Below are 20,414 nucleotides of genomic sequence, written 5' to 3' on the forward strand. Positions count from 1 at the left end.
AATCTTCTCTTTATAATAATGCCAGTGTCTGCACACATCCAGCCTACAGCTTGTTTGCACTGTCATGTACCATTGCCAGGGTGCTGGCATCCTCTGAGTTGGAGTGAGCAGAAGTGAGTCAGATATAGCCGGCAGAACTCAGAGAAAGGTCAGATGCCTCACGGAGGCAGGAAAGTGGAGCCTGACTCCTCAGTTCCTGGCACATCTCTCAGTGACCTCACGTCTGTCCACTTCTCCCCAGACTGCCACTGTAAGGACCTCCTGCTGCCTCCTCCGTGGATGGCTGGTGAAATAAGCGCAGCGCTGTGGCCGATGTCACTACTGACTGTGCAGAAGTGGCAGCTCCCTCCCATACGAGTTATACAACCCAGGAAGCTACCTAACCTCTCCTGGCCTGTGTTGACAGATCTGCAATATGGGATGGTCATAATAGCAACCAGCTTTGAGTTGATAGGAGAGTTAACTAGCCAATAATTGCAGTGCCCTTGAGAGAGTGCCTACAGCATAGTAGGCTCTGTAAAATCTTTTTAAAATGGGATGAGGTCTCACGCACCTCTCCAGGTCAACTGTAATAACAAACACAATATTACTGTCACATTTGCTCTTTTACTCTGTTGACACCCTTCAGTTTAGAGGTGAGAAACCGAGACCCAGAGAGGGCAGTGATTCCACAAAGCAGCTCAGCAGGCCACCATCTCCGTTAGGGAGGGCCACTCAGGGTCCCAGCCACACCTCTGCCACCTCGGACTGGCTGTGAGACTGTGGCCTGGTCTGTCCCCTCTCTGGGCTTCGGTTTCCCCCTTGGTGAACCAGGAAGAAAGGCCAGTCATCCCTCTGCCTCCAGCTCCATCTGACCGGTGAAAGGTGTTCTGACCAAGCCCCATGGTTTGTTCTGGGAGATTTTTGGGGGTTGCAATTGCCGAGGTGATTCAAGGATCTAAGCAGGCTGGGAAGATGTGCAATGGGTCATGAGAACTGCCTTCCAGGAACCCAGAAGCTTGAGAACTTGCAGCCTCAAAGCAGCCACATCTACCACTTATAGCACTTAGGAAGGTGTTACCCAGATGCTAACTTGGGTAAGTAGCTTCCCACGGGTCAGGGGGTGGGGGTGGGGGAGAGGGGTGTAGGGGACGGGACGGACAGCAGTGAGGGGTGAGAATTCACAGCAGCTCTCTGGCTGGGGGGCCCCAGGCAGGCACAGAGGCCTACTCAGTCTTGTCTTCCCTGAGCTGGGGTAGGACATCTAGGCTCTGGCTTCTGACTCTGGTCCCAGCCAGTCCCTCTCCCTCTCTGGGGCTCAGTCCCTCATCAGTGAAATGGGACCAGAGCCAGCACAGATAAGTCTCCAAGGCCCCACAGGACCTGGCATCAGGCAAAGGTCCTTGAGGTCAGACTTGTCCCTCCTAGTGTGTGGACGCTAGGACCGCCACCTGGCCCCACCACAGGGGAAAGGCAGCGCTGAGTGCCCTGACCGCCTACTGTCTGACCTCTCTGAGCCTCGGGGCTCCTCACTGGTGCATGAGGAGAATGGCAACACCAACAGGACAGGGCTGGGAGGATTCCCTGAGACAATCACCCAGGGCCTGATGCAGCTCTCAGTGCAAAAAGTAATTCCCACTCACCAACATCCCCTCCCGCCGGGCCTCAGGGGCTAGAGGCAGCTCCCCAGCCCTCGCAGGCCTCCACGCCCAGAGGGAGCCAGACCTGAAAAGAGGCCTTGGCTGTGGTGATTTCGAAGCAGGTGCTACAATCGCCACTCCTGAGGCCTGGGCTCCCCCACACCCATATCCTGCCTCCAGGCCAACCCCCAAATTGGTTATCATTTAGTTAGGGCCACCAGCCTGCAGGCAGTTAATTGTGCCTGTCAGCAAAACAGGAAGAACTTTAGTGAGCAATTCATTAATAAAGCTGGTGACTCCCAGAGTCGCTTCTTTCAGGGAGGACTGATTTCATTAACCACTTCATCACTCAGGCAAAGGCTGATGATATCAGTGGTTTGCATCTTCCAAGATCCTTGGAGGGAGGGGGATATAGAATAACTGCTTCTCATTTGTAGAGAGCCTGCTCTGTGCCAAGCGGTGTGCTTTGCAAATCCCACCAGATTCGGTCCTCACAGTATGAAAGTGTTAGTCGTTCAGTCGTGTCTGACTCTTTGTAACACCATGGACTATAGCCTGCCAGGCTCCTCTGTCTTTAGGATTCTCTAGGCAAGAATACTGAAGTGGGTTGCTGTGCCTTCCTCCAGGGGATCTTCCTGGCTCAGGAATCTAACCTGTGTCTCATATCTTCTGCATTAGCGGGTGGGTTCTTTTTTTTTTTTTTTTTTAAATTATTATTATTTTTTTTTTCCAGTGGGTTTTGTCATACATTGATATGAATCAGCCATGGATTTACATGTATTCCCAATCCCGATCCCCCCTCCCACCTCCCTCTCCACCCGATTCCTCTGGGTCTTCCCAGTGCGCCAGGCCGGAGCACTTGTCTCGTGCATCCCACCTGGGCTGGTGATCTGTTTCACCATAGATAGTATACATGCTGTTCTTTTGAAATATCCCACCCTCACATTCTCCCACAAAGTTCAAAAGTCTGTTCTGTATTTCTGTGTCTCTTAGCGGGTGGGTTCTTTACCACTAGCGCCACCTGAGAAAGGTACTATTATTATGCCCATTTTATAGGTGGGAATATTGAGGCTCTGAAAGATGATTCTCTTCTCCAAGGACATGTTAACTATTAATAAGTACAAATGGATCCCAGTCTGTCTGATTCCAATTCACGTGGGCTTTCTCTAGCATGGTGAATGGGGGCTCCTCTTCACTGTGTACATGGGCTTCTCTCGGCAGTGGCTTCTCTCATGGATCGCAGACTCTAGGCATGAGGCTTTGGTAGTTGTGGTGTGTGGGATCACTAGTTGTAGCTCGCATATTCTAGAGCATAGGTTCAGTAGTTGGGGTACAAGGTTTAGTTGCCTCATGGCACACGCGATCCTCCCGGACTAGGGATCAAACCCATATCCCTTGCATTGGCAGGAGAATTTTTAACTGGACCACCAGGAAAGTCCCAAGCGAGATTAATTTTTAATATTAGTCTAATGAATAGCTTTTCATTAATTATGGCATGTGACCCTGGTCATTTAACACAGGATATTGTGTTTTCTTTTAAAAGCAATCATTTGAATTAAGTTGTAAAAGATCTATAGATTTAAAATATTAAGTAAAAATTTGGCAGATTTAATTTCTGGACTTGGGAAAAACTGTGAGAACAAACTTGCCTTCCTGAGTTGGGGATACATAGCCTGGGTTACCCCTGCCCCCTTCTTAACCAAACAGGTCCAGGGAGGTGTCTGTCAGTTTCAAGAGGGTAGTCCTTTCCCGGAGGGGAAGTTGGTCTTCTTCCTCAGCCAACAGACTCACGCTGCAGCCAGGTTATTTATTTCTCTGAAAATCTTATCAATGTACTACACACACATTCAGTTTAGCATCATGGTTGCCTGGGGTGGAAGTGGTGGGGAGGTTGACTGCAAAGGGAGCACGAAGGAAGTTTCTAGAAAGATGAAAATGCTCTGTATCTTGATTGAGGTGTTTGCTACACAAGTGGGCACACTTGTCAAGTAATTGACTTGTACACTTAAAATGTGGAGATTTTTTGCAGGGAGATAAAGCTGATTTGAAAACAATAAAAACCAAAGCCACAAGTATTCACTTATATTGGGAGCTCCTTGTATTCACTGCTAGCTCTAAATTCTGAGACCTGTGCTTTGCTACGTGATAGAATATGCTGGTCTCATTTAGCTGTTGTCTGGGTCGCTCCCCCAAATCAGCGTTTACAGAGTTCTGCCATGTGCTGATCACAACAGGGGTGTTTAGACGGTCAGAGAGTTACATTTGGCAAAGGGACATCACAAGTGACTGTTGGGACAATTGGCTCTCCATTTAGAAGGAAATAAAATTAGATCCCTACCTCACACCATATGCACACACATACAAACACTCCAGATAGATTAAAGATGAAAGGATTAAATGGTATTTGAAAACTATAGAAGTATTAAAATAAAATACAGATTATTTTTTTTTATAATTTTATTTATTTTTGGCTGTGCTGAGTCTTTGTTGCTTGCTGCATGGGCTTTTTTCAAGTTGTGGTGAGTGGGAGCTACTCTCTAGCTGTGGTGCTTCGGGCTTAGTTGCTCTGCAGCATGCGGGATCTTCCCAGATCAGGGATCAAACCCATGTCTTCTGCACTGGCAGGTGGATTCTTTACCACTCACTGAGCCACCTGGGAAGCCCTAGAATGTTTTTAATAAGGTCTGGCCAATAGGAGCTAAGACATGAGGGCCAAAATTCATAAAAGGACATTATGTTTGACTATCTGTTCAGTGGTTTCAGTCATGTCCGACTCTTTGTGACCCCACGGACTGCAGCCCACCAGACTCCTCTGTCCTTGGGATTTTCCAGGCAAGAATACTGGAGTGGGTTGCCGTTTTCTCCTCCAGGGGATCTTCCCAACCCAGGGATTGAATCCACATCTCCTGAGTCACCTGCATTGCAGGCAGATTCTTTACGGCTGAGCAACCAGGGAAGCCCCATGTTTGACTGTATAATAATGTAAAACATCCTGTGACCAAAGATACTGAGAATTTAGCTAAAAGGCATGCAGTGAAAGTGAAAGTGAAGTCGCTCAGTCCTGTCCGACTCTTCGTGACCCCGTGGACTGTAGCCTACCAGGCTCCTCCGTCCATGGGATTTTCCAGGCAAGAATACTGAAGTAGGCATGCAGTAGACCACAGGAAAATATTGCCTCACATGTTTTAAAGAATTAAAATTTCTAGCATGAAAAGGGGTCCTGTAAATTAGTAAGAAAATAAATTAGTGGCAAAAAAAAAAACCATTAAAAATGGGTGAAGGATATATGCATTTGCTTCACATAAGAAGAAATAAAAATGAAAAATGAAATTATGAAAAGATGTTCAAACTCCTTCACAATTATAGTTAGGCACATTAAAGCAATGGCATCAGGACTTCCCTGGTGGCTCAGTGGTTAAGAGTTCCCTGCCAATGCAGGAGACATGAGTTCAATCCCTGGCCCAGAAAGATTCCACATGCCACAGAGCAAATAAGCTCATGTGCCACAACAATTGAAGCCCACAAGCCCTAGAGCCTGTGCTCCACAACTAGAGAAAGCCTGCTCACAGCAATGAAGAACCAGTGCAGCAAAAAAATAAATAAAAATAAATAAAATTAAACAAACAAACCCTCTCCCCCCAAACCCAATGGCATCAGGCCCCTCCAGACTGGCATAAAAAAGTGGTAAGAGTATGGGAAAACGGACACTTTCACAGAGTTCTGGAAATCTAAATTGGTACTACTTTTTAAGGAAGGCAATTTAGCAGTATCTAGAAAAGTTTTAACTGCACAAACTCTGACCCAGCAATTCCCCTCTTGGGAATCTATTCTTCAGAAATAGCCACACATGTGCCCAAAATATATGTTCATTGCTGCTAAGCATATTATACTAAAACTTGGAAACTGCTTAAATTTCCTTCAAGAGGGGGTTATGGCTAAATCCATTTTATATTGTATGCAATAGAATTCTTGCATCAGTTAGAAAGAATGAAATAGAACTGTAGGTACTGGTCTGGAATAATGTCCGTTATGTCTTGGCAAGAGGAAAGAAAGCAAGTTACAAAAAACTATGTGTAGCATATAACCCTATTTTTATAGACCAGTTGGATTTATGAATCATAGATGATGTTGTTCATTCGCCAAGTCATGTCTGACTCTTTGCGATCCCATGGACTGCAGCACATCAGGCTTCCCTGTTCATCACCAATTCCTGGAGTTTGCTCAGACTCATGTCCATTGAGCTGGTGATGCTATCCAACCATCTCATCCTCTGTCATCTCCTTCTCCTCCTGCCTTCAGTCTTTCCCAGCTTTAGGGTCTTTTCTAATAAGTCAGCTCTTCACATCAGGTGGTCAAAGTACTGGAGCTTCAACTTCAGCATCAGTCCTTCCAATGAGGTTTCAGGATTGATTTCTTTTGAGATTGACTGGTTTGATCTTCTTGCTGTCCAAAGGACTCTCAAGAGTCTTCTCCAGCACCACAGTTCAAAAGCATCAATTCTTCGGCTCTCTGCCTACTTTAATAATAATAAAGACTCACAATTATATGCCAGCAGCATGGAATTATTATTATTCCTATTCAATAGATGAGGAAACTGAGATACAGAGTGGTTAAATAACTTGCCCAAAGTGGCACAGCTAGCCAGTTGCAAAGCAAGGATTTGAATCTTAGCAACCTGATTCCATAACTTGAATACTTGACATTATTTTGGCTTCATAGGCCCCAAAAGCTTTTGTTAAGAGTTGTGTGTGTGTGTGTGCTCAGTCGCTCAGTTGTGTCCAGCTCTTTGCAATCCCTGCGGATTGCAGCCTGCCAGGGTCCTCTGTCCATGGGATTCTTCAGGCAAGAAAACTGGAGCGAGTAGCCATTTTCTCCTCCAGGAGATCTTCCCCATCCAGGGATCGAACCCAGGTCTCCTGCATCTCCTTCATTGGCATGGGGATTCTTTACCACTGAGCCATCTGTTAAAGAGTTATGACCTCCCAAAACAACACTGGAAGGGCTGAGTCCCTTTTTGACAAATACTTTTAAGAGATAGATATTTTCAAACATGAACTGGTAAATAGTACTTATCAAAAGGCCTGATTTCCTGCCAACCCCCTCCTCAGAGTCCACCACTTAACAGTTTTAATTTATGTCGTGGTTACCTCCAGGGCAATAAATAGCATGCTTATATGGCTGTTTTTTGATTTATTAACCTTGGACATTTTTTTATTGACTTCCGTAAGCACTGGAAAAAAGAAAATTCAGTTTATCTTTTTTTCCCCCTCTTCCTGTTATGGTGCGGTTTTCTGCTCTAACTCTAGGCTGGATCCTGGGCTGGGCACTTCATTTACCGTATTGTTGCTAGGATTAGGCCCACTGAGGCTCAGAGTTGAAAGGGCTGTGCCCAAAGTCAGTGTGAGTCAGTGATGGCGGGGGGACAGGACCCCTGGTCTGCATGTCTCCAGGACTGGGCTGTTTCTGTGACGTCCTGTGGCCCACCCCATGGGTGACTGTGGTGTATTTCTGGCCCGTAGCAGCCCCTTTTGCTCTGGTAGAGGCTCAGACAGCTGGGGTAGGGTGGCCCTGGCCATGTGCCCGCGGGAGGCTGGCCTCAGGCCTCCTGCTGCTCGGAGGCGTGTTTGCCGAGCAGCAGGTGCAGCCTCTGGGTGTTTGGCCAGCAAGGGTTTCATTCTCTACTTCTGACGGGCGCAGACTTTGACCTTCTGGGGCCTCTACCTTTCAGATCCTTATCCCCATGTACCCTATATCTTCCGGGGAAAGGCCGAGCCAGTGAGAAATGGTAACCTGATACCCAAAACTCTCAGGAAGAAAACACCGTCCTCCCCCTTAGCTGATATGAAGTCACTCGGTAGGAGAGGGTTGAAAATAAATGACTAATGTTGGGCATTATCCAGGGTTTGCCCAGTGGCTCAGTAGTAAAGAATCCGTCTGCAATGCAGGAGTCACAGGCGATGCAGGTTCAATCCCTGGGTCAGGATCTCCTGAAGGAGGAAATGGCAACCCACTCCAGCATTCTTGCCTGGAGAATCCCATGGATTGAAGGGCCTGGAGGGCTACAGTCCATAGGGTCGCAAAGAGTCGGACATGACTGAAGCGATTTAGCATGCACAGGCATTATACAAAATCAAATAATTCAGAATCTGTGGCAGGAGGCCTTGAGTCTGGATGGACAGGAGCCCAGAGAGGGCAGTGATTGGCCAGAGGCCACACAGCTGCTGCGGGATGAGTACATAGGAGTCCAGTCTTGAAGGCTGCTTCAGCCTGGAGAGAAGCTGGCTGAGTGGGGCCATTGAGGAAATGCAGGGCTGGGGCAGAGGGGGAGGTAGCCACCCGGAAGGGCAGGTGAAAGAGCGGGCAGGGCTGTGGCCGGTATGGAGTCCTGCCCCAAGGCCACAGAAGTGGAGTCCCAGAACCGAGGTCACCTCCGGAACTGAGTCCCTTTGTGTGTGGGTGTGCACTCAGTTGCTCAGTCCTGTCTGACTCTTTGTGACCCTCCAGGGGATCTTCCCGGGGATCGAACCTGCATCTCTTGTGTCTCCTGCATTGGCAAGTGAGTTCTTTACCATTATCACCACCCGAGAAGCCCCTTTGTAACCATTGCCAAAAGCCCCTGGTCTTTACAGGCCAGCTCCCTGACCCCAAATTAGGCAAAAATGCCCACCCAGGTGCTCAGCCTATAGCGCCCTAACCAATCACCTAATGCCACCCTTCCAGCCGCAATTTTCTTTCTCTTGAGGATATAAAAATTGGCTACTAACCCACAGAAAGCCTCAACTCTCCCTCGAGTCGGCCTGCTGTCCTAACAGTGTCCAGCTGACTTTCCCTGGTTTGTCAGTATGTCGGCCCGCTGTGCTCGCAGTGTCCACATTATTTTCGCTCTTTGTTCTTAATAAACTCACTCTTTTCTGCGATACTCTGTTCAGACTGCCACGACAGCTGGGTCTGTGTGCAGTGTGGGTGGCCTTCCTAGCCGGGTCCGGCATGACAGAGACGGGAGAGGCAGGGCAGGGACAGCCATGAAGGGGCTCCATGGACGGCGATCCCGCCGAACTGAGCCCCAGGTCACCTCATCCTCAGCAGGAGCTGTGTGCGGATGGAGGGCGGTGGGGCTGCACCCCTCTCAGGGATGCCACTGGGCTTCTCTACACGGCAGGGATCTGAGAGAGAGCACGGAGGAGGCAGTGGGATTTTCGGGGTGCAGCTTGGGGGATGGGAGAAATGTGGCCCCCCAGTCCCAAACCCCAGTGCCTCCTCCTCCTCTTGAACTGTAGGGTCAGCACCCCCGACCCTGACCCTGGGGTGGCTCTGTGACTCTGTGTTCTGACTCACAGCAGCTGGGGCATCACGTGAGCAAACCCAGCAGCTGGGGGGCAGGGAGCAGAACCCCAGGGGCCAGGCAGATGGCAAGTGGGGGTAGGGCAGGGCAGGGCTGGTACTGAGGGGCCTCTCGAGCGAGGTGGGGTCCTGGCTGGGACTCAGCCTCCCCAGGCTTACCCTTTGCCAGTTTGGTCCTCTCACCCATCAGGAGTTTCTTGGGGCCCCCGGGGAGCCCTGCAGATTTGGGGGTCAGGTTGGGGCTGCTGGAGGAAGGAGCATGAGATACACATTTTCTGACCCCTGCTGGGTGCCTGCTCTGGCACAGGTGGGCTGAGATATCCACACACCCTGCAGGCCCCTCAAGCCCCAAACTCTCTCTGGTTCCCTGGGGGCTTAGCTGGACTAGAACAATCCTGGATCCTCACTGTCCTCAGACTCTGCAGGGCCCTGGGCTCAGCACTTTGCACGTACCTTTATTCCCACCAGTCATAAGCTCCTGATGTGCCCATTTTAGAGATGCGGACACTGAGACACAGGAGGCTTATCCAGGAGTGACCTCTTATCGTGAGGGCTCCAAGTGGACTTTTGTCCATTGTGCTCTTCTGCTCCCCTCCATGGAGAGGGGACCCCTCAGCCAGGCCAGACTCCGTGCTGGGAGCCAGAGGACATGTGCCCTTGTCTTGAACCCCATCCCTGCCACTGCCATCCCTACACTCTTCTGGGGCGACAAGACCCACAGAGATAGCAAGGCTGCTTGTCTGGGGAGAATCCTGGGTTTGTTCCTCTTGGGTTGTGTGAACTTGGGCATCTGCACCTCAGTTTCCTCACCTGGAAAAAGTGGATAAAATAGTATCTGCTGTGGGGCTGCTGTGAGCATGAAGGGGTTAACGGAGCACGTGTTGACAACCGCACGTGGCCCATATCAGTGTTAGCCTTTGGGATCTCTGGGTAGGGCAGATGGGTGTACTCGGTCACGTGGCCATGTTTAACTACAAGGGAAACTCGGAAGTAATTGTTCTGGAGAACTGTAAGCCCTGATAAAAGTGTGAGGTTCCATTCCACTTAAAGGGGCACATGGACATCAGGGAACACCCCAAGGCTCTGACATGGGGTCTAAAGGCTGCCAATGAGAGGCCCATGGCGGTGTCTGGCCATATATATAGGCTTTGACTCTCAAAGGGCTCTAAATTCATTTGACAACCTTTTTTTAAAGAATTTTTTAAAATGTGGACCGGTTTTAAAGTCTTTATTGAATTTGCTACAGTACTGCTTCTGCTTTTTTATATTTTGGTGTTTTGGCTGTGAGGCATGTGAATCTCATCTCTCAGACCAGGGACCGAACCTGCACCCTCTGCACTGGAAGGCAAAGTCTGAACTAAAAGTTCTAGCTTTTCTCAAAAGAGCTGAAGGATCAGGCCACACGGGGCCCCAACCCTTTCAAGTGACATTTGGTTGGAGCTGGGCAGTGCTCCCCAAGATGGCCCCTACTCTCCAGTTCACCCTGGGCTCCCCCACCCATTCTCCTCTCCCTCCTGCTCTCGTCAGCTTTGCCTGCCCGGCCCTTGGCGGCTTCTGCAGTCTGTACCTCCTGCTCCAGTAACTTCTGCAGACAGTGCAGCTGAGACACAGAGAAATGCAGGGACTCGATCAAGGGTCACCGGGTGGGCCTGGACAGGGTCGCGCCCCCAGCTCCAGCCTGCAAACGCAGCTTGGGCTTGTTCCTGCCATGCCTGAGGTCCAGGCAGGTGTCCGCATGCCAGGGGAGGTTTGGGGGTGGAGGGAGCGGGGAGAATGGCTCAGTGGTTAAGCCAGTGGACACCGGAGCCTTGCAAGCTTCCAGGGTGATTCACTTTGTGCTGTCTGTGGCTTGTACTTTTTGTTTTGTTTTGACTTAGAGATGAGATAATAAGAGAGCCTGCCTCACAGAGTCCGAGGCAGATTCGAGTGAGGTGCAGAGTCCGGGGCTCCTGGCAGCAAGCACCTCTTTACCTTTTGTACCCGAACTGCCCCTTCCTACCCCTACTCCCTGCCCCACCCTGCACTAGCAAATCTAATATTAGGACAGGAGCTCAGAGACGAGGGAGAAAGAAGATTGGGAGGAGAGATAGCTGCCCCTTCTATGAATGGGGTGAGGGTGGGGGGCAGACTTTCCTGCCTGGGTGGCCAGGCTGGCTCCCCAAGTTGCCGAGGCTGATCTCTGCAAGGCGCGGTGAGTGCTGAGGGAAATGGAATCTGTGTCAGCTGTGGAGGTGGGCCCGAGATGAGCCCATGCTGGGCTTTCCCAGCAACAACAGACACCCTCTCTGACTCAGGAGCTGCGCCTGCCCGCCACCGATTTCCTCAGTCTGCTCAGGTTTTTAGCCCTGGCTTGGGTTAGCATAACCTCAGAGAGAAACCAGCCAGCTGCATCTCAGCTGTTCTAAAGATACACCTCCAGGAATGTCACGCTTTGGGGCCAGCCGCGGTGTCCGGGGAGCAGCCCCCCATCATATTCCCTCACCACAGTGCAACATTTGGTTTCAGGCTCTATTTATATCCACCCAGGTACATAGATACCTCCGGTTTTTGTTCTACTTTGACTGTGTTGCACAAAGCAATTTTAGAACAGCCATAATGAAAATAATTCTAAAACGGAAAGAAACACCCACAATCCTTCCAACTGGCTTTGCTTCCTGGTAGCATTGTTTCTGGCTCCCCTGGTAGCTCAGACAGTAAAGAATCCGCCTGCAATGCAGGAGACCAGGGTTTGATCCCTGGGCTGGGAAGATTCCCTGGAGAAAAGAATGGCAATCCACTCCAGTATTCTGGCCTGGAGAGTCCCATGGACAGAGGAGCCTGGTGGACTCAGTCCGTGGGATTGCAAAGAGTCGGACACGACTGAGCAACTACCGTACACACAGCATTGTTTAAGTGCCGGCTGCATGCCAGGCACTATGCTTTCTGTGATCGATCTCACTGAAACTGCACAACCACCCACGGTGGTAGGAACAACTTACAGAAGGAGACACTGAGGCACAGAACTGTCAGGTCACCTCCCCAAGGTCACCCAGCAAGTGTGTGGTAGAGCTGGGATGGAATGGGCTCCAGGGTCCCACACTTAGCCACCCCTCAGGGTTGGTTCTCCTTTCCCCACATCTCTGCTATTGGAAGCCGGACCCAGGGACACCGATATGATACCACCGGCTTTGCAGAGCATTTCTGAGTAGACTCTGGGTATCAACCTCACCTCAGAGCAGACAAACAGGTCCTTGGGATGGGTAGAGATGCCCCATTTGTTTTCTGCTTATTTTCACTGAATTTATTTTATTAAAAAAATTTTTTTATTTTATTATTTATTTTTGGCTACACTTTTGTTGCTGCACTTGGGCTAGTCTCTAGTTGTGGTGACTCAGATGGGCTTCCCTGGTGGCTCAGATGGTAAAGCGTCTACCTGCAATGCCGGAGACTTGGGTTTGATCCCTGGGTCAGGAAGATCCCCTGGAGAAGGAAATGGCAATCCACTCTAGTACTCTTGCCTGGAAAATCCCACGGACTGAAGAGCCTGGTAGGTGACAGTCCATGGGGTCACAAGGAGTCAGACACGACTGAGCAAGTTCACTTTCTTCCTTTCTTTCTTCTAGTTGCAGTGCACGGTTTTCCTATCGTGGTTGGCCTCTCTTGTTGTGGCTCACTGGCTCTAGGGTGCAAGCTCAGTAGTTGTGACAAATGGGTCCAGCTGTCCTGTGGCATGTGGGATCCTCCTGGACCAGGGATCAAACCTGTGTCCCCTGCATTAGCAGGCAGACTCTCCACCAATGGACCACCAGGGAAGCCCTATTTTCACTGAATTTAGTATTTATACGCAGTTTGGGGGAGGTTGACCATAAGGTGGGGATGGTCAGCTGTCCCGATTTGCCCAGTCCTCAGGCATTTCCTGGAACCCAGAACATTCAGGGCTGAGAGCAGGGACAGTCCGGGGCAAATAGAGATGGTTGGTCACCCTAGTGTCGCAAGCTGGGCTGCGCTTTCTGAGCCACTTCCTGGCGCTGAGCACTTGGACTGTTTCCAGCTCTTGGCTGGTCAGGTCGGGAAGCCCTGTGACCACAGCTTGTCACTAGAGCATCCTTCCCTCAGGACCCTTTCCTGGTAAGAAGAGGCTGGGCTCTCAGGGTTCCTCAGAGGAGATGTTCAGGACTTGCCCCCAGCTTTTCTGACCTGTCCCTCATCTGAGCCCGCAGGGTGGTCAGTCTGGGACTTGGGACAGGGCTGAGAGAGGTGAGGGCCTCCGATGTGTTGGAGCCTGTTCATACCAGCCTGCAAGCTCCAGTTGTTGGTTATGAAACAGTCCTTGTTAAGCATTAAATCACATAAACTTATAATTAAACTATAATCAGAATGGTAATAAATCCTCAGAAGATATTACTTTCTAATTATTATGTCATATTTTGCAATTATCTATGGTTAATGGCTGAATTGTATCTTTCCCCTTGATTCATATGTGGGATTCCTCACCTTCAGTACTTCAGATGTGACCTTATTTATAGATGGGGGTCTTTAGGGAGGGAAACAAGTTAATATGAGGTCGTTAGGGTGGGCCCTAACCCAGTATGACTGGTGCTTTTATAAAAGGGAGACATTTGGATGCAGACACACACAGAGAGAATGTCATAAAAAGATGAAGGCAGAAATCAGGGTGATGCTTCGACAGACCAAGAAATGCCAGAGATAGCCAGTGAACCACCAGAAGCAAGGAGAAAGGTTTAGAATGGGCCCTTCCTCACAGCCAGCAGAAGGGACCAGCCCTGTGGACACCTTGATCTCGGACTCCCAGCTTCCAGAATTGTGAGACAACCCGTTTCTGTCATCTCAGCTGTTCAGCCTGTGGTACTTAGTCACGGCAGCCTTAGCAAACGAGTCATCTACGTGCTTGTGGTTTTTGACATCCATTGCACTGTTAAGATAGAAATGTTAGAGAATAGTGAGCCATGGCACAGCTTTCCTCCAATTCCACATTCAAGGCATGATACATCTTATGGAAAAACGCCCGGACGAACTTTTTGGTCAGTCCAATACCTTGAAATGGTCCGTGGTGGGAGTATGTATACCACAGACATCTATGTACACTGCAATACAGATCAGGCCTTGATTTCTCGCTTTGTTGATCGTCTCGCTAGACTTAAGGAAGTGGTGGAGAAAATGGTGGTAGGGCACATTCAATGAGTGTGTCACGCCTGTGGCCGTTATGTCGTGAATAGCACAAAACAACAGAAAACTGTTATCCCATTCAACTGTGTATTCAAAAGCTATTATTCGAGTCAACAAGAATTCCAGGCTTTGAGGACTGTGATCCAATTCAGTAAAAAAAAAAAAAAAAAAAAAACAACGCTCATGTCACTGATGAACAAGAAAAGTTCCAACACATCTTTGTCATTTCACTCTTGTCTTAGATGTTGATGCAAATTAAAATCTCAGTATTTGGGACTTCCTGGGCAATTCAGTGGTTAAGACTCTGAACTTCCACTTCAGGGGCCACAAGTTTGATCCCTGGTCAGGGAACTAAAATCCTGCATGCCACACAGTGTGGCAAAAAAGAAAGAAGAAAAAAAGAAAATATCACCGATTATGTCTGAACAATACACAGAGAGCCAGGTGTTACTGTTTAGCTGCTCACTGTTGGTGAGGGTCAGGGGAGGCCAGCCCTGGACCCAAGACTGCAGAGGGCTGTTGGGCAGATAGACAGAGAGACTACCTGATGGATGAACAGGTGCCAGCCTTCCAGCTCTGGGGGAACTAGCTACTGTGGATGGACCAGCCTCAGTGTCTCCCTCCTGGATGGGGTGGGAGGCTGCCCTGCCCTCTGCCCTGGGGGACTTCTGCACAGCTCCTGCTTGACCCTGAAGGACACTTGATCCTTGATCCAGCCTTGATCAACAGCCTTGACCTAGTCAGGGCAGAGACTAGTTCTTCAGCCACCCTCCTTAAAATGTAAATGGATGCCCTCACTCCTTGCCTAAGTCCACCCACAGCTTCCTCCTACTCTGGGATCAAGATTGCACCTCCCTCCCTGTCTCCACGGCCCTCCTCTCTGGCCTCATCTCTCTTGCCCCTGTGCCTCAGACACATTTACTAGCTGCCTGTTTGCCCAACGCTCTGGTTCTTCTCCCACTCTGAGCCTGTGTGCACAAGCAGTTCCTTCTGCCTGGTTCTCTGTGCCCTAGGCTCATTCTTCCCAAGACTGGCTCTTCCTCGCCCACCAGGACTTTATTACAAGTGTCACCTTCACCAAGAATCCTTCCGTGCTTACCCGGCTAAAAGCAGGTTCCCTGTTGCATGTCATCTCTGCCCTTATGTTTTTTTTTCTTTCCTTTTTTTGCCTTCTGCATTGCCCTTACATTATATAGAATTATTTTTACTTACTGAATTACTTGATTTATGAATTACTTCACTGAATCTTTTTTAATCCTTCAGCCCATCTGGCTATAAATTCCATGAGGGCAGAGGTGATGTCTGTCTCATGTCCACAGAGCCCAAGGGTGAGGTCTGGCATTTAGTGGGCCCTTGTAAAAATGTTTGTTGAATGAACGAATGAAATACACTTACTGAGAAGCTACGTAAAAGAGACAAGTTATGCTCCAACACAGATATGGGTTCAAATGCTAGTTTGGGCACTCACAGGTGATGTGTTCTGAGGTAGGTGACTCAATTTCTTTGGGGCTCCATCGCCTCACCTGTAATAATAGCATCCTTCCATAGGATTGTTTCCTGTGGAGCATCCCATGGAGCATCCCTCCATAGCTTCCCTGGTGGCTCAGCTGGTAAAGAATCTGCCTGCAGTGCAGGAGACCTGGGTTCAATCCCTGGGTTGGAAGATCCCCTCAAGAAGGGAAAGGCTACCCACTCCTGTGTTCTGGCCTGGAGAATTCCATGGACAGTCTAGTCCATGGGGTTGCAAAGAGTCAGACATGACTGAGCAACTTTCACTTTTTTTTTTTTCACTTTTGATGTTTCAATAGGACTGTTATGGGGATTAAATGAATCTGTCCATGCAGAGTTTAGGCTTCCCTGGTAGCTCAGATAGTAAAGAAACTGCCTGTAATTCAGGAGACTCAGGTTTGATCCCTGGGTTGGGAAGATCTCCTGGAGAAGGGAATGGCTACCCATTCCAGTATTCTTGCCTACAGAATCCCATGGACAGAGGAGTCCATGGGATTGCAAAGGGTCGGACGTGACTAAGGGACTAATATACACTTTAAAGCTTTATAAAGGAAAGGGCCTGGCATAGAGATGCCTAGAAGAGTTGGATGGTAGTATTCTTGTAGGTAAAGTGCTGAGGACTTTTGAGATGGTGGGACTCAGGGCAGGCTGCACCCAGTGGGCCACATTGGTGTACTGATTATTTTGAATTGAAGTTATTCAAGGAGCAGCCGATGCAAGAAGGAAGCTCTGACCCTCCTCTGTCTCCTTGAAAAGCAGGAAGCAATTTTCTGATGTGAAAGGTACCCTTCCTGTGTATGGAGGAGGAAGGACACCCTTATCGCCAGAGAGCGGGAATTTGGGCCGAGAAACTGCATAAACAAACCTTGTTAGTTGTTTCCTTATTGACCGCCCCAAGTCCAAACTCTTGTTTTATTTCTGGCTGCGCTGGGTCTTCGCTGCTGTGTGGGCTTTCTCTAGCTGTGGTGAGTGGGGCCTACTCTCTAGCTGCGGTGAGTGGGGGCGTCTCATTGAGGTGACTTCTCTTGTTACAGAGCACAGGCTCTAGGGTGCATGGGCTTCAGCAGTTGCAGTTTGCAGGCTCTAGCGCACAGGCTCAAAAAGCTCCGTAGCTTGTGATATCTTTCTGGATCAGGCATGGAAACTCTGTCTCCTGCACAGACAGGTGGATTCTTTACCACAGAGCCACCAGGGAAGCCCCCCAAACTCTGTTTAGATTCTTCACTAATTAAGTGATAAGTTTCTTTGTCTTGTTAATTCCTCACAAAGTTATTGTTTCTCTGTCTAAAAAGTATAAAAGCTGCCAGCTTGGGCCACTTCTTGGGTTCCTTTTTTTTTTTTTTTTTCTTTTCTTTCTTGGCTGCACTGCACAGCTTGTGGGATCTTAGTTCCCTAACCAGGGATCGAACCTGTGCTCCTTGCAGTGGAAGCACACAGTCCTAACTCCTGGACCAGGGAAGTCCCTTGGATCCCAGTTCTGAGACCTCCCTGCACACGAATTAAAATTTGTTTCTTTATCTCCTGTTAATCTGTCTTGTGTCAATCTGATTATAAGTCCAGCCACAAGAAGTCAAGCGAAATAGGGGTGAGATGTACCCCTTTCCAACAGAGGTTCAGAGGCTGACTTCTCCTAGGGAAGAATGGGATAACTCCAAGAGGACTATTTGGAAGAGGAGACATTTGAATCAGGCTATAAGGGCGGAGGGTGGGATTTGTCTGGGCAGACACGGGATGGAAGATCAGGAGGGGTGAGGGACACTTGTCCCAATAAGAGACCCGTGGGCAGGTCAGGGCCACGCTGGGACTGTGATGAGAGGTTCTCTAAGCTTTTCCCAGACATAGCCCCGGCAAGAGCTGTCGTGTTCTAGGCCCACAGCTCCTGCCCCCACAGTCTTGACAGCTGGTTTGTAACCCATTTCCTGTGTTTAGTTGCAACGTGGGGAGTGCTGACTTCAAGGAGACATGGGTGGGGGGACCCAGCAGAAAATGTGACTCAGTTTTCTAGAACTCAGTGAACTCGACAGAGGACCCCGGGACTACACAAGGACAGCCTCTGCAGCGTCACAAAACGCCAGGGATGTGGCCTGCTGCCACAAACACACATAGGTGATGAGCAAGGTTTTCTCTCTGGATTGCCTTCCGTCTCAGACACTTGGGTACAGGCACTTGACAGAGTTGTTGGGATGGGGAAATGAGTTTTTTGGTTGGCAGAGTGGTTTCAGAGTGGTTCCCTGCCCCAAGTCTCCTCCTGTGATTCATTTGAAAACACTGTGGCATGGGTCATCTTATTATCCCCATTTCACAGATGGGGAACATTGAGGCTCAGAGGAGGGCCCTGACCTGTTCAGCATCACAGAGCCAGTGAGAGGCAGACCCAGGACTGGAACCAGTTTCTCCTGATCCTCAGACTGGGTGCAGACGAAGGAGCAGGTACAGACAGAACCTGGAACACGTGTGTCCAAGGATGCAGAAGGTGGGGAATGAACTCCTCGTGGGAAGCAGGGTAATTCCCTTGGCTATCTCTCTGCCCATCCCAGCACAGTGAGAGCTGTGGGTTTGTACACCCACATCTGGCTGGGGAGGTCACTTTCTTCCAAATGTGGCCAAAAAGGAGGAAGAGGCCAGCTCTATTCAATACGGAGACAGCAGTAAAGACTATGACCGGCTTTGAAAGTGAAAGTCACTCAGTCTTGTCCGACTCTTTGCGACCCCATGGACTATACAGTCTTTACAAGGTCCATAATTTCATTTTCCCTCTGCATGTGGGTATGGCAAATACTGACTGAGTCCTTACCACATGCCAGCCACTGTTGGAAGCACTTAGCATTTTCTCATTTAATTCTCATCGATTGCTACTGATATCACTCCCATTTTGCAGATAAGCAAACCAAGGCTAAGGGAGGCAAACTGACTGGCAAGAGGAGCTGGGATGTTCCACCCAGGCAGTCTGCTCTAGAGCCCCACACATCACAGCGCTGCTGCCTGCCCTGTGGGCAGTTTGCTTTTGAAAACGTAAGGAAAGTCCTGGCACTCAGGAGTCATTCGGCAAGTATCAGTTTAGTGAATGAATAAATGAATTAGTGAAAAATGACCCATGTGAATTAACCTGTGATTAGAAAATTATTTTAGAGATCATTGAGGAGAATTCCTTCACAGTCCAGTGGTTAAGACTCTGTGCTTCCATTATAGGGGACACAGGTTTGATCCCCGGCTTGGGAACTAAGATGCCACATGACATGGCCAAAAAAAAAAGTAGAGACCATTGAGTCCTCCTCACAGATGTGGCAAGTGTCTTTTCTGCAACACTTCAGCTGAGCACTCCTTGGTTTCCCCTGTGTATGGGGAGCTCACTCCCTGACTGTGGGTAGGACTAGCTCTCAGAGGGAGCTTGAAGACTGAGCCTGAGGTCCTGCTGAGTGTGCGATATCACAGCTGGGCACCCTTTACACCGCTCCACACTTCCCACTTACCCCAGCAATGAAGGGGTCTGCATTTCCTGAGATTCCCCTCTGAGTGGGGGTGGGGTTGAGCAGAGGGAGGCGGGGTTCACCTAGGGTCAGATAAAGGGCCCCAGTCCTGAGTCAGACTGCCTGGGTATGACCTCAGATGTGTTACTTAACACTCCCCCCACCCAACCCCACCTGTATCTGTAAAGCCCACATGAAAAAGCGGGCGTAGAGGGGAGTTGAGGGGATAATCTGCAGGTCCTGGATGGGAGTTCCTAGAGACCCAGCCCCCAGCCCCACAAGTGCTTCTCAGACACCTGCTCTGACAGGGCACTTTCCCATCCATCCCCTCTCCTCCTCCTTTTGCCACTGGAAGAGAGGCAGGGCGAAGGCATGTGCTTTCATTCCGCAGATGGCCCGAGGCACAGGCGTTAGGCAACCTCCCCCAGGTGCACCCAGCGAATGAGGGCTCCAGCCCCTCCGGTTCACCTGAAGAGCCTGCGGATGACGTCACCAGCCAGGGCCCTGAGGGCACAGTGGGGCAGCGTGGGGGTTGGAATTGAGAGAGTCATTTCCTAGGCAGGTTGATAAGAAGCCTAGGGGTCCCCAAGGAGAGAGGGGTTTGGAATTCTCAAGCGTCGTCTCTGGCCCCGGATTGAATTCTCCTCCGGAGGCCAAGAATCCTGACGTCTTTGCGTGGTTCAGCAGCGGGGCAGTCACCGGCAGGTATGCAGGAAGTCACAGGGGCTCCCCTGGTGTCCTTATCGGGGTGGGTGGCATCTCTGGGGCCATGGGTGCCGCTCTCAGAGCCCCAGGGACACTCCGTGGTTTTAGGGGTCAGGCTGTCTTCCTGCAGGCCTGTTTCTCCCTGACACCCCACCGCTCTCCTGGTGCCCCCATCTGTGTTCAACTGTGGGCACATCTTGCTGCTGAGCAGAGAAGCCACCCAGGCTCGTGGGCAGAGCAGCGGTCATATCAGCAGTTAGAAATTTCCCTGGGGTGAAGATGGGAAGGTGATCTGGGGACCACAAACCACAGTGGGGTATGGGCAAGCCTCCAGGAAAGGGGCTGAGCTGTGGCCAAGAGGCAGACCCTCCCTCAGGGAGTTGGATCTCTCCCACACTTCACCAGACCCGCATCCCTCCCTTGTTCCCATCTGTCCATCTGTGCATCCATCCTTCCTTCATCTCCCTGGGCTCATCTCTACTTCCACCCCTTTATTCAGCAAAGCTCAGCTCCTCCTTATTCCTTAAATGCACCAAGGAGCCACTCACCACAGGGCCTTTGCACGTGCTATTCCTGCCCCCAGAATGCTCTTGCTCCAGACATCGCA

The 20,414-nt window shown here is 49.9% G+C and overlaps 1 long non-coding RNA gene across 1 annotated transcript; it reads left to right on the forward strand.

Moving 5' to 3' along the window:
• Positions 1-591: 591 nt before the first annotated feature.
• Positions 592-18,551, forward strand: LOC133050459 (uncharacterized). Its single transcript, XR_009691623.1, has 3 exons — positions 592-1,076; positions 17,941-18,108; positions 18,514-18,551. It is a non-coding gene; the product is annotated as an uncharacterized LOC133050459 (long non-coding RNA).
• The last annotated feature ends 1,863 nt before the right edge of the window (positions 18,552-20,414 follow it).

Source organism: Dama dama, chromosome 4 (assembly GCF_033118175.1).
Source record: "Dama dama isolate Ldn47 chromosome 4, ASM3311817v1, whole genome shotgun sequence".
In the NCBI taxonomy this organism is placed as follows: Eukaryota; Metazoa; Chordata; class Mammalia; order Artiodactyla; family Cervidae; genus Dama; species Dama dama.